The 14,602-nt window shown below is 40.4% G+C and overlaps 1 protein-coding gene across 9 annotated transcripts in view; it reads right to left on the bottom strand.

Annotated features, from left to right (window-relative positions):
* ZNF518A (zinc finger protein 518A) overlaps positions 1-14,602 on the bottom strand; it is a 42,143-nt gene that overhangs the window by 7,483 nt on the left and 20,058 nt on the right. Inside the window, exons 1-3 of one of the 9 annotated variants that reach the window (XM_080596497.1) lie at positions 1,670-2,401; positions 372-520; positions 111-229 (exon numbers count right to left, since the gene is read on the bottom strand). The exons of 1 other annotated variant lie outside the window; for it this stretch is intronic. The gene's annotated coding sequence lies outside the window, so the exon portion shown is untranslated. Of the gene's footprint in view, positions 1-110; positions 230-371; positions 915-1,031; positions 1,299-1,669; positions 2,402-14,602 lie in introns of those variants that run through there. 7 more of the 9 variants (XM_080596498.1, XM_080596500.1, XM_080596496.1 and 4 more) reach the window with 7 other exon arrangements.

The following is a 14,602-nucleotide window of genomic DNA, read 5'->3' as shown; positions in this document are numbered from 1 at the left end:
AAGCACCTGCAACTCAACAAATGTTTCTAGTCAATAATTTTATTTAACTAGTAAAAATAAAGTCTCAAGGATCTTTAAATTTACTTTATGAAAGAAGACGCCAGACTTACTCATTAAGAAAAGACTTGAATTCTTCAACAGCCTTTTACATATTTTTCCACACACATAGAAGAGGTAAATACATAAAACTCAGAAAAGGCCACGGTCGGGAGAAATACTGAAAAAAGGTCTAGAAACAAAAAGAAAGATATTTTAAAAGGTGTAAATACAATCATGACTAAACAAATAAGCTGAAAACCACAAAACCTTCACAATCTCACATACGGTGGACTTTTAATGCACTGAAGAACTGAAAAGCTGTAAATATGTACTATGTGCTCTCCTGGGACGTAACACCATCAGCTACAATCTAAACTCCAAATTCACGAGTCAGATTAAAAGCAGCCAGCAACCTCCTCCTCACTAGGTATATTCTGACCTTCACGTTATTACTTTATTAATACTCCTCCGGTGTTCCTAACTGCGGCAAGGAAAAATGTACAGTGACTTAAAAAGATGACATAAAGCAGCAGACGGCACCTCAGCTCTTCAAACTTGAACTCAGAAGAAACTTAACTTTTTCTTAAGCAAAAACGCTGCAAAATTATAAATCCTATAGCAACCCCCACCGCAAAAAAAAAAAAAAAGCCCAATTAGAATTCTCTAGAAAGTTTTGCAAAAGCCAGAGGAGAAGAATACTACTTTCACAATATATGAAGTAGATTATAAAGCAAAATAATAAATACAAAACCTGAAAATGCATCAGTGTGAGCCATAGATAACTCATATGGAAAAAAAAACCCTAAGCACAAGCCTAAGTAACCACATAAAGCTCTATGCCTCGATTTTCTTCCCCCCCCCCAAAAAATGCTCCCAAATGTCACTGTTTTGTTTTTAAACAGAACAGATGGAGAAAACAAGAGGTTTATAGCTACAGACTTGGATCTAGAGAGAAGTGACAGCTAAGCGCGAGCCACCCCGCAGCCAGGTACCTTTGCGATAAAGTTTTACCGTTCCGAACAAGCCCAGCGGCCCGGCACGCAGCTCGGGGCGGGCAGGCAGCGCTTCTCAGCGCCCCGCCAGCCCTGCCACGCTCCCCAGTTTCCCTCAGCCTGCTCTCCCCAGCAGCACGGGGCAGAAGCGCCGCTCCTTCTCCACACGGGGCTGCCAGGAGACCCTGATGAAGCCCCGAGCGGCCGCTCCCCGCTGAGGAGCCTCCCCGCGGGCGGCTGCGGCCAGGGGGGGCGGGGGGGGGGGCGGCGGCGCCCCCCGGCCCCCGCAGCCCCTCGGCAGCCGGTGCCGCCCGCACGGCCCCAGGGGGCGCAGCGCTGCCCGCGGCGCGGCGGAGGGATACGGCGCCAGGCCGGGGGGCGCCACCATGCGCTGCGGCTCTGAGGCGCTGCCCGCCACCGCCCCCCACAGCTCCCGGACCTCCCCCGCAGCCATTGGGGGGGGGGGGGGGGCGAGGGACTATTTAACACCTTCCCCCCCCCCCCCCCCCCCCCCCCGCCTTCCTGCCCCGCCGGGCTCGCACCGCCCGCCCGCTCCTCGCCGCCGCGATGGGCCACGAGGCGCTGCCCGCTCCCCGCACGCACAGCCCCGGTCCCCCCCCCCCCCCCGGCGGGGTTACCTCGCCCGTCCCCGCGGCCCGGCGCGGCGCTGTCGGCGGCCATAACAGTTTCCATCCGGGGACTGCGCGGCCGCGACTACGGCGGTGGGGGCGGCCGCGGCGGAGGGATACGCGTTCACCTGGGGCCGGCGGACGGCAGCCGACGAGGCCCAGGAGTGGGGAGCGGGTGGGGGGGACGATAGCGCCGCCCCCGGGAGGGTCGGGAGCGGCGGCCGGGGCCGGAGGCGCTGCTGCCCTCTTCCCCTCTTCCTTCTCCTCTTCGTCAGCCGGCGGCTTGGGGCTGGCCCCAAGCCCCCTACGGCGTCGGGCGACAGCACCGAGCCGTGAGCGTCGCTGGAGCACGGGGCTGGGCCCCGCCCTCGTTAATGCTTTTGGGTCAAGTGCGTGTGCAATGCCATGGCCCTGTGCTGGCAGAGAATCATAGAGAGCCTATTCCCATCATAACACGTTAAAAGAAAGGCCCCTGCCCGGGTCCGGCGTGGACAAAGAGTTGCTGAAGCACGCAGACACCATACCTAAATGGGTGGCTGTGGAAAACAGCAGTGAGGGCAGTCAGAAGTTGATGCATACCTTGGTATGCTTTCATACGCTCAAAATAACAAGACAACAAAAAAAAACAGAGCTGAAAATCTCAACAACAGGAACATTCGCTTGGTTAGCGACACAACGACACCTACTCTGAGAAGAGAGATGAGGGACACTTAGTAGTAGGGCGCGCCAACCACCTGTGCTGAGTCTTAAAAGCACGCGGTAAGGTGCCGAGGGTACATGTGAAAGAGGAAATTCAGATGTACCGCAGCCAAAAAGGGGCCAAGGGCTGTGGCAGGAATAAACTGTTAAGATGAATTGCGTGCCAAGAGGACATTGAGAAGGAAGGCCTTTCTAGGCTTACAAGAGAGCATTCAAAAATCAAAAGCAAAGAACAGAAAGGTTTAGGTTCCCAAAAGAAGCTTAAATATGAGAAATTCTCCAGAAATCTTGTCACATCTTACTAATCATAATAAAGTTTAAGAAATACACATTTTTTTTTGCTCAGGATTAAATATAAGAACAAGGAGAAATGTTTCTATGTGTGTGCACGTATACTAAGGATCCATTAAAATGAACATATTTTTAATTCTTCAATTCAGCCTGACATCATTTATTTCCCTTGTGTCCTTGACTAAGAGAAAATGAATAGAAACCATTTGGGGGCGGGTTTTTTTGGCCCTAAATAATATCTTCAGGAACAGAATTATATCATTGATGGTTCTACTACACCCAAATGAAACAGTCTGTGCCAAAAGCAAGCAAAGAAATGTACTCATGATTTGCATGCAAGTCTTCAAATTGTTCTTCTGGCCTCTAATTAATTATGTTTTTCTAAATAGTCAGAATTGGTAATTGCAAATATGTGCCCATACTGTTTTGGAGGATCTGAAAACTAACTACAACTGGGAAAAAAAGAAAAGGAGAGAGAGAGAGGGTATAGTTCTGGTTACAGCCCTAAAGTGGGAAAAGATAACAGGAGAGAGTTACCATGAAAATCATCAGTCTGACAAGTAGCTACAGCTTCAAATTTGTGTTAGAATGTTAATTTTCCTAATCTGACAGTGAAAATACACATTGTGTTGTCAGTTATACATCCCAACCTTTCATTTATATATATATATATATATTCAAGCACAGAAACAAACACTTTATCTGTAGTATATCAATTTGTAATACAAATTTAGACCACATATGGATGTCAAGCACAGGTGAGGGAAAAAAAAAAAAAAAGCACCTGCAAGATGACACCATGAAGAGAAAGAAGAACTACAGTCTAATTTGTCTTATACTTTGAGATTGTTTGCAGCACAGGAAGAGTCAGAAAAAAATGACATCAAAACACATGGTTAGACCAATACATTTGTATTGGGATTAAAATTTATATAGTAACATCTGGAATAAAGGTGACAATCTGATGGAAAACAGCAAAAATAGCCAAACACACCCAAAAGATCAACATTATATAATAGCTTCTCCCAAAATTAATGCAAGAGCTCTTCAGTCATATGAGTTAGTATCCACAAAACCTCCTCCAAAATTTCTAAGTATTTGTCTACAGCCTTCCCATTTTGCAGGAGTGCTGAGAACACCTTACAAGCCATGACATCAGCGCCTTCCTCAAAGATCTTTCTGAACCCACGCACTCACCACTAAGGACATGGCCAATGAATGCAACAGCTGCCGTCCTACCACTCTCAGAGTAGAAACTAAACCAAAAGCCATCAAGGAAATCCAAGTGAGACCAAAATTGTAACTGCAGTCTTCCCAACTGCTTCAGAAGCCAATGCCCAGAAGTGGAGAGCTCAAACATTCTGTAAGTATCCTGATGCTGGCAGTCAAACTCCATGTGGCATCAGGCATGAATTATGGCAAAGCGCATGAATGCAAACTTTGGTATTTTTAAGTACTTAAGTGTTATCCTTACAATATGATTTCTTCCAAGTAGTACCAAGCACTGTCCTATTGTCCTATTTCAAGGATCAACCAATGAGTGCTTCATGAGAACCAGAAGGTCTTTGTATTCTTTTTTCTGACGACAGATCACACATAATGCATCTGGACGGGCACGATACATACACATCACTGGCAAATTCCCAAGTTCTTAAAAACCAAGGACTGAAACCACATAAGACAATTTCACTCCTTTATTCTTTTTTCAGAAGATAAGTTTAATTTGGTCCACTTTACTATGTGAGATCCTGTGAAAAAGTTTTTCAATTGCAAGACAGTCTGTGCTCTGTGAAACATGAAATAATATTCCATCATTGCTTTTACTTTCCAGAAAAATAAATAAATGAATAAATAATTTGCTCTGGCATCTGCAGCCAGTTTTTTTCTTCAGATCATTGGCTGTTGTCCCCAAAAACATACGTAAGCTGTGTAGTATTTTGGAAACTTTAACGGTATTTGTACTGTCCCACTGTACATTCATTACATTACAATTATTCTGCATCTGGAATAGCAACCAGCTACAGGACTTCCCATTACATGTGTCATTAGCATTAGTCTGGTATAAATGGGTAGGGCAATTGAGTGCAAACAGAATAGAAAACCGCTGTAGCCAAAAATTAAGAAAGATTTCAAAATCAACGGCTAAACCATTATGAAAATGATCTCCCAAGCTAAGGCTATGAAGTCTTCGAAACCCATTTGGAAACATGCCAGAGTCAACCCTTTTCTTGCTAGGAAAGAAGTACTACCTGTCATAATCAGATGCCAATATCTGTGAAAAAGCTAGTGAACCTCATGTGCTGTTAACACGACCATTTAAGCGGCCTTCATAATGGGATTTTTGTTATTGTTGCTAATAGCTCTGTGTATGTGATTTTTTTAACTCAAAACCCAATCCTTTCCTCAAATACATCGGTGTCCCACAAACAATGGGAGTATCACAATTCGGTATCCAGCTTACTTATGGATAGCTGGAGGGACTGGATCAATTTATTCCTTATTCTGCTGGACTATCAGAAATAACTTATATCAGAAATGAATCCACACCAAATAATTGACACCGACTTAAGGATTTCCTCAGAAATACTCCGGGACAAAAAAATAAAAAGAGAATTCAATTTTGAAGTCTATGCTGAAGCAAGCACCAGACACAGATCACAAAATGAAGCTCAGGAACTCTCCATTTTTTTAATGAGCATTTGATTACTTGTTTGCCTGAATTTGGTCACAGATGTGAAAGAGCTTCTTTTTGACTTAGAAACAATAACAAAGTGTTACTGCTAGTGCATTCCATGTTTGAACTACAACGTGGAAATATCTGGCTAAAAGTAAAAACATCATTTCATTCACATTTTCCTATTTGTCACAGGCATTCACATTTTCCTATTTGTCATAGATTGACAACATATTCTACACATATCAACATTTGTTGATATGTGTAGAAAAAAATAGACCAATCTCAAGAAGTCTTTTGATCTTCTACTCTTGGTTCTCTCCCATTTTTTGTTCAATCTCACGTGAACTTAAATTACTTTCTCTTTTTACAAATGTTACCAATGGTATAGGTGTCTTCATTTGAACTTGCAGTATTAATGGTTATGGTTTAGATAGCTCTAAGACTGAATACACCATGAGAACCACTAAGAAAGATAAATTATTGATTTCTTTCACCGTTACAATGTCACTATGAATGTGAAGGTAAATCAATAATGAGAATTCAGTGATGTTCAGATATTAACAGTGATACCATTAGGTGTCAGCATTAATACTGCTATGTTTACAAGACAAGGCATTGTGAAAAGGAAACCTTACCGTTATGCTCTCCTACTGTTTTAACCAATTAAATAAAAACAGGATATTTATTGTTAAAAATCAAACAAAACAAAAACACAGAGGCAAAATTAAGATATTAATTTCCTTTGCTGACAGTTATGGATAGGAGACTGTACATTGCAAAATATTTGATTGTCAAAGCCAATAATCTCGTATATCAGAAACCAGTTTCTCATTAAAAAGGCAATTTTCTTATTTCCACAGTATATTGATGTTTTATCACACAGAAAGATATATAGAACATCTCTTAAAATCACGAGGCAGCTCATTCATATAAGCATTGTTTCACATATACGGCACTTTATGAATGAACTGAACTCCACCTAGTCAACGTAGCATTTATTTTAACAACAAGCACAGTTTGGAGCTTTTTGTAAGCAGATCAGTATGATCAGTAGATCGGAAGAACAAACCCAAAAGGCCTGGTTAAAAAGCTCTTATGTCAGAATACAGTAGTGAAAAAAGAGTAACATAAGTCAACACCCTTAACAAGTGAACTGGTATGGGATAGAACACAATAAATGTAATTTCTTTGAGCCCTCCATTTATACCATGTTGTCTACCTGTAAGATCACACAATTTACAGGTCATACAAGAATTTAAAACAAACATTTAGCAGTAAGATTACTTGGCTCAGACACTGGAGTCACAACAGACCTTTTCTGATTCCTATGAACTAGATATTCTTAAAAGAAATAGCAAATTGCAGAGGCATCATGTTTTTTTCTTTCTTCTCTCAGTTCAAAGACTGTGCTCCTAGGCACTTGGCCAGCCAACGTTAACAAGGCCTGCCATGTCAATTCCTGGCTATAAATTTTCTTCATCTAATTATGTTTATTACATGCTTTCTTCGTGTACGGATTTACCCCCTCTGCTACCTGTAATATTGCCCACCCAACTGTACCATGCGGATAGACTTTTTTTTTTTTTTTTGGCTATACTTTCCGTGAACATATTCAGAACTTCTCTTTTGGAAAAACAATCAATCACTTGCGCTGTTCTGATGATACAAAGTAGTAGCTGATACTGTCAATCAGTACACAAGAACTTAAACGTAAATACAAGTGTATAATCACATTACAGACAAGGCAGGAAATAAATATAAATGCATTACATTTTATAAAGTATATGTTTAGAAATATATCAAACGGTGAAATAGACAAATGGATGAGATTAAGGTTTACTTACAAAGAGCCAAAAAGTGTTTTAGATTTTGTCTGCCATAAGTAAGGAATGTTTTAGCCCACATCAGAAGAAAAACATCAGAAACAGGAAGCCTTCCAGAAAATCTGTAGAGCCAACTGATAAACAAGGTATAAAATGAGCACTCAGAAGATCAAAAAACCACATGAGAAAGCCAAAATGAATTATTTGCATTCTGCAAGAACAGACTTGTAGAAGTTTCTGCATTAGAGCTTCTCTACATAATATTTGTAAGAGACTGTCTTAAATTGTCTCCAAATGCCAGCAGAAAAGGCTGTAGAACAACAACAACAAAAAGAATGGTAACCAAGTCAGTAAGACCAGAACCAGGCATTCTAATGGAATAAAGAATGAAAGAGTTACATGAGGTCTACAGAGCCACACTGAGGTATAACTTTTCACTTAAAATCAACAGTGCCAAAAGAGATATATGGGTCGCCACTCTTTTAGAGGATTTATGAGAGCTATAAACTAATAATTCAGATTTCAATACAGAACAAACTGATAGAAACTCTGTTAAGAAGGCATAGAATACCCGAATATATGGATTTATTATATAATATTCAGAATTTAAAGTCAATTTTCTTGGAAGTTATCAGAAAGTCCCACAAAAATCTCTGTTAAGGCCGGCATTGTTCAGTATACTCATGGAGCAGAAGGTTGAAATAGCACCATGGCTAAATTTGACGATTAAAATAATTAATTTAATTCACAATTTTCTGCAAAGAGTTGCAAACGGTGTTTGTAGTGCTGAAGAACTGGGCAATAAACTCAAAGGTGAAATTCAGTACAGTATTGATTTATATAAGGAAAAGCAATAGTAATTCTGTGTAGAAAATGATGGGTTCCACAATGGCTAATACCACCCAGAAGAAGCATCTCTGAGATGTGATAAACTTTGATATGAAAACAGTGTGTGCATACTCATCAATAACCATAAAAGCAAATTGAATATTAAGAACCATTAGAGAAGAGAACAAAACGGTAAACATCACAGTGCTGCTGCATAAATTCTTGCTATGGATTTATCTTCCACACTATATGCACTTCGGGCTTTCCCTTCTCAGTCTGGGTATATCAAAACCAGAAGACTTTTTAGCCATTAGAAAGGATAACTTAAGAGCCAATGTGATAGAAGTGATATGAAGGAGGTGAGCAAAGGTTGATTGCTCACTATTTCTTATAGCAAAGGAATTAGAGGGCATTAAGTTATAAAAAGGCCAGTTCAAAACATATAAATGGGGTGCTATGTGCAATTGAGGGTTAAATCTGGGCACATACTCTCACAAGAAGCTATGGATACCAAAAGTTTAAATGAGTTTGAAAAACTGAGTCAAATTCACAGAAGAAAAATCAAACTATTAAACAGAAAGCTATGACCTCTGAATCAAGGTGACCCTGTGCCTCATCTAGAGCAAGCTGGGAAAAGACACAAAAGCATTTGCTTTACTCTTCTACAGCTCTGTTGGAATGTGCTTTTTGCCAGGCAATGCTCTGCTAAATAGACTCAGTGCATCAGTTCCCCTTTTTAATTATTCTAACACTCGCACCAGACAGATGTATCCAGTTAAGAGACTGTTGTAACGGAATATCCCAACATAGACTTATTCTCAGCGTAGGTTTTTCAAATACAGTTCCTGGTCACTTGAATCCAAAGTCTGTAGTATGACTGAGTTCTTAGGAAGTTCCAAGTCTTGTGAAACTTGAGAGAAAAACATCTCTCTGCCTTTCCATTATCTAAAGTAAGATTTTTGTTTAATTATCATCATGTGGCGATGGGGGAGCGTTGCCAGACAACACATGGAAGAGGCGTTCTTAGTAATGTGTAAAAAAATAAAAATAAAGTTTATCACTGTATTTACAGCTTTACCACGTGTAACTCAAGAATAATCTGCTCAAAGATTAGATTAACCTTCATGAGCAGTTTGCCTTGGTACCAGAAATAGAACTTCCACATATTTATTTCTTGATTAGACAATACTAAAGCCACTGAATCACACTCTGTTCTCTGTCCTCAGCTAAGTTTTAGTCTTATGGAAACAAAATAGTTTGCATGGTTAAGTGAAGATCAGATTTAGCTCATTGTAATTTCAGTCTAAATGTATGCAAGTACCTTGAGGATGAGGAGCAGTTCTAGCTGAAATGAGGTCAGGCAAGGTAACTCGAAGAGGAAACTAGGGCTGGGAAAGAAAGAGGCAAGAGCAGGAAACAAAGCTGAGCAGATCAAGGGCAGGATTAGGAACTAGCATGAGGCAGGAAGAGGAACAGGGACAAGGTATATAGAGAAAATTGGGTCAGGATTTTAGTCAGGGAAAGGAACCAACACTCAAGAGCAAGAATCTAGAGCACAATTACAACTAGAAGGCATTAAGCCATTAGACAGCGCATCCTGTGCCATCTCCATGCGCTGAGACCTGTTACACCGATCAGCTGGCTCAGAGGTGCAGCCATTACCCTGTGAAAAACTAATTATGGCCAGATGACAGAGAACGAGATGTAGAACTGACTGCAGGAGACATCTTGACTTCATAGCTTTTAGTGACAGACAGCTGAGCTAGCACGGTTTGTTGTGTAACACAAGAGTGTCTTCTGTACCAGCAGACACTAATGAGGGACCCCAGGCCATTTTCATCAGTAGTGAAGCCTCGTGTGAGCAGGAACCTGGAATCTCCATTGCCTGGATGAGACATGAGAGGGCCTGGCAAACCCAGAAATGTTTGAAGCAATGCAAATTTGCATTCAGCTGCTAATGCACAGAGATGCTGAGGGAACAAGGCAATCTTCAAGCCTTTCTCAAAATGGGGAAGATTTTATTCTTGATGGGCGAACAAACTAGAAACCACATACTATTGCATATACTGTCTCTCTGATGCAACATTACAAAATACATCCTGAGTACTGATCTTGATTTCCTTAGCAAGGCCGGGTGTTAATTTCCGTTTCAGAAGGTACAGATACACAAACCCGAAATATTTTAATTCACCAACTTGTTCTAAGCCACAGCATAAGACATGGCAATGTGCATTCTATAACACCAAAACTTCTGTCCATTTTTGTTTCTAAGTGTTATGAATATCTGCCAGTAGAGCCCTCTCATAAGTTTTTACCACCTAGGCGCACGTCCATACATGTGTACCTCAGGTCAGGTCATTTGACCTCTCTGCATCAGTTCATCTATCTGTCAGAGTGAAGGTGTACACTCATGAGGGTGCTAAAAGAGCTAGTTCTTCATTGTAAATTAGCTTAAAGTATTTCTTTGCCCTGCTCCTACCAATACATTTGTACCTTTTTTGATATTTATTAGGAAATTCCTGAATGTCTTTTCCAATGTCTTACCTGTTTTATTCAGTTTTAATCTCTTTCATTGGCTCCCAGTGAGGTTTCAAATGGATTTTAAAGCATTACTCTTTGACTAAATCTAGTAATCTGTTGGTGTTACATGGTCAGAAGTTTTTAAATTTTGGGTTATCTTGCATTTCGTTGGATTATCTTGCATATTTTGCTGGCCAATCCTGCATTGCAATTCAGGTCTGGCAAAGGCAGCAGCACAACAGAAGTTCCTCTGCATAGCCCCACAACCATGTCATTGTACCTGATCGCCTGTAATCACATTGCAAATGAGTCCCACTTCCACATTCATTCATCTTTGGCACTTTTGCTGAGATAATTAATATCATGTGGCAACTTCTGAAAAGCGGAAGTAGAGATCATACTCCCTTTTTAGAGCATTCCTGGTCACGAAGTACTAGGTTAAATTTGAAGTAGGAACCTACAGTGGAAAACCCTTCTTTTACCATCCTCAATCCCTTGATAAGATGCATTGCCTCCTTCTGGATATTTCAGAAGATGTATTGGAAACAGCAGGTGTCAGGTTGCCTTTTAATTGCGCCCCGTGGCTTTGGATTTCACTGCCTAATGACTAGAGATCAGTTACACTATGTTGATGCAGTTAACAATGGGCTCAATAAAAATATTTTTGTTTTTCTCGCTCCTTAATCCATGTGAGATGTTAGCTATTATTTTAGTTCTGTGTTCCACAAGGCTTTCCAAGCGGTCCTCCAGACACGTGTGTTGCACCCATCCCTGTTTACAGAAAGAGAGCAGACTATTGGTGTGAACATGTTTGCTGTTCTGTAATGTATTGTATTAGAGAAAATGTCTTTGTTTTAGAGAAAATAAGCCTTTAATTTAAACCAGCTGGCACTATAAAGTGTTTGATGCTCCATAATACTGACCATGGCTTTCAGTTACAGATAGGAAAATCAGGGGTTTTCCTCATCCTAATTAAAAACTCTGTTAGTGGTTTACCTCTTAAAGATGGAGTACCCCCACCCCACACAAGTGGGCATCAAGAAAGCAACTACATTATAGCAATTTTACCATCCTAAACACTCAGTGTTTATATCAAAGAGGGTTTTACAAAAAAGATAAATAAACCAAGTGACAGACACTTTGTTACTGTTTCTTTCTACATAGTCAGTCGGCCAATTTCTTTGAGATATAATAAAGGTAAATACAGACTCCAATGAGTGGGAAATCCCGTGCTCCTTGATAGCTTATGTATTGACAGGTGATATGGGAGAGTGGCCAGATGTGCACAAGCTTGAGAAATAAGAGATCAAGGAGAGAAGTACAACATTGCCTTTAAAATAATATCTCCCTTAAGCAAAATCTAATGAATTATTTTCCATTTCATTTTCAAGTTAGCTTTGCCAATATTATTTCATTACCTGTCCTCTCAGGATACCTATTCCCTCAAATTAAGTGAGTTTGACAATGGCATTGTGTTTGTAAATCTACAAATATGAACTTGTTAGGTATTTGTAGAAAAAGACTGCAGTGGTTAATCAGGTAAAAGATTAGGAGCAAGGACAATCTGAGTCTTAATCCCAGTTGAGCCACTTATGGCATAACCTTGGGGAAGTTACTTGACCTTCATGTTTCTCAGTAAACTGCTGGAAACTGGATACCAGCTGGACCTCAGAGAATACCAGGCACGTCTGCTGAACTCCTCTCAATTAGCAATGTTAGAATAATGGTGAGCAGGCTTCCATTATGACTGTGGGGTGCTATGCCCATAAATACAGTTAAGGATTAATGACCTTCCTTCCCTTTCCTGGCAGGGCTAAACTGATGTTAAAGGGTGGACTACATGCTACACTTCATGTCCAATTGTTGGTTACATCATAAAAGAAAATAATGGCACACAGGAGGCAATTAGACTTAAAAGGATTCCAGCTGTTCCCTTCCACCCAGCATTCTCTTGCACTTCCAGCATGGACATTTATCAGATTAACTGATTAGAAAGATTAGATTTAAGCAGCCAGACTCTGAACTGCATCTGTGATGAACTAGCTGCTGTTCGTTAATATGGGATCAGCTCTACTGGAAGAGGCAAGTCCAGCAGTTGGTAATCCTTAAAATGAAATATCATTCTGGCACATTCACCCCAAACATACCTGCCAATGATCCAGTAACTTCATATCATCAAAGAAATTCCTCACGTCAAGTCTATCCCAATGTCCTTTCATGTATCTCGAGGATTTCCCTGAGCTGGACTTAAATTTTCTTCTACCAACATTTGTTGTATTATTTATCAAAAAAAAAGGAAAAAAATAAATAACAGGAACACAGTGCACAGTGAAGAAAGGCTCAGCCTTTAGTCACTTCTGCAGTAAAATTATACAACCCCATAGAAGCCTCACACATCATAGTTCACTGAAGGGAAGACAGTGGGAGGAAAGTTATGTTCATATACTACTGCCATTATGGCTCGGTATAGTCCATGGAAATGGAAATGGCTTCACAGAAATACCCATAAAAGAACATTAAATACCTAAAGCATCACCACGGAAGTAATTAAAAATAAATAAATCAACAAACAAACAAATAGGACAGTATTATCTGACAATTCTTCTATATTTCCTACAAAAGAGAAAATAGTTTTCTATAATTAGAACAGTAGCTAATACAATACAGTTTAATAATTAATGTAGTATTTCAGAATGATCAAATTGCAACAAAGCTGTGATGTGGAAGCTTTAGTAAAACATCCATTACTTATTGTGATCCTGGGGAGGAGTCAGTATGTGTATTTATTCATTCACTAGGCTATGGAGCTATACTTTCCAACATAAATGTGCAGTATCTTTCATACAAAAATTTATTTGAAATTTCTCTGTGTCAGTCCATGCCCTATTTAGCCTTGTGGGGGGAGAGGGATTAGAGATTTTTGACAGATAACTGCTAATTTGCTGGAAAGTTCTGTCTTTATTTGTTATTCTAATATTTTACAACCAGTTTATTTTCCAGCAGAGCCATGGAGACACACTCACATGCCCCCCAAGCGCAGTCTTGTTGGCAGTGTTTACCTGTCTCCTAAACAAAAGCACAATACACCTATACAACATTTTAAACTTACACTATGTCCAAAGAGGACATCTCTGTAAAGGACCACGTAGGACCATAAGACCCCCCAGTATGTTGGTCAGTTTAGCCTACGTGTGGGTTGCCTAAATATGCTGCAAACATAAAACAGCTGAAAATACTACAACAGCAAAGGAAAAGTAAGGAAGAAATGATGTCCAGACGTCCAATGCATGATACGATTTTGTTTCTGGAGTTGGTACAACTCATGCCTCATCAGTCTTTGCTCTACAATTGGTTTCTTGGGTCTGCTGCTAAATTTTGCACATACCTGCTCTGCAGGAAAGCATACATTGTGTCAAGGTTTGGCACCCGGCAAAGCATCTACTTAGTGATTCTTGAGAGACTTGGGGGGACAGCTACAGGCACAGGATCTCTCCAGGAATGTGAAGAATCTCAACTTTCAACATTGTTATGGAAGTCTCAGCAAAATGTATCCAAGCAAATAAACCAAACCTTAGTCCATCTTAGTTCTGCTCTTTGGTGTCCTATTGTTATGATATATTTCACAACAAATTCTGACTTTCTGCACACACTACACTGTGTCAGAAAAAGGTACAGCTGCTATCTGTTAAAATGGGGTAGCATTTACCCCATCTCTCAGATTCTGTTTTCTACTTGTTCCACACCCGAGAAAATCTCAGAAAGAATTTGTGCCTTGGTCCTAATCCATGTCCCTGATTAAAGCAAGGAAAAAGCAAGGAACAATTTGAGTCTTTGGCAATATAACTGGAAAAAATAAATATGTATACTGAATTCTTCTCTCTGAAAAGCTGCTACAGAATTTCACTCTCTAGATGGTTTTCTTCTAGTTTCCAGCCTAATTTTGCTTGCGATCAATTATAACCTTTCCTTCTTCCAGTGATACTACAATGGTGAACATCTTGGTTAACTTCGTAAAATGAAGGTTGAACGGAAAATAAAAATTCTGTAAGTGCTTCTGAGAAGTAGGTATCAAGGGAGAAGGAAGTTTGGGACAAAGCGTGTGAC

The sequence above is a fragment of the Anser brachyrhynchus genome (genome assembly GCF_964034855.1).
Source record: "Anser brachyrhynchus genome assembly, chromosome: 6".
NCBI lineage: Eukaryota > Metazoa > Chordata > Aves > Anseriformes > Anatidae > Anser > Anser brachyrhynchus.
Note: the sequence above shows the minus strand (reverse complement) of the source record. Positions and strands in the feature narration are given on the sequence as shown.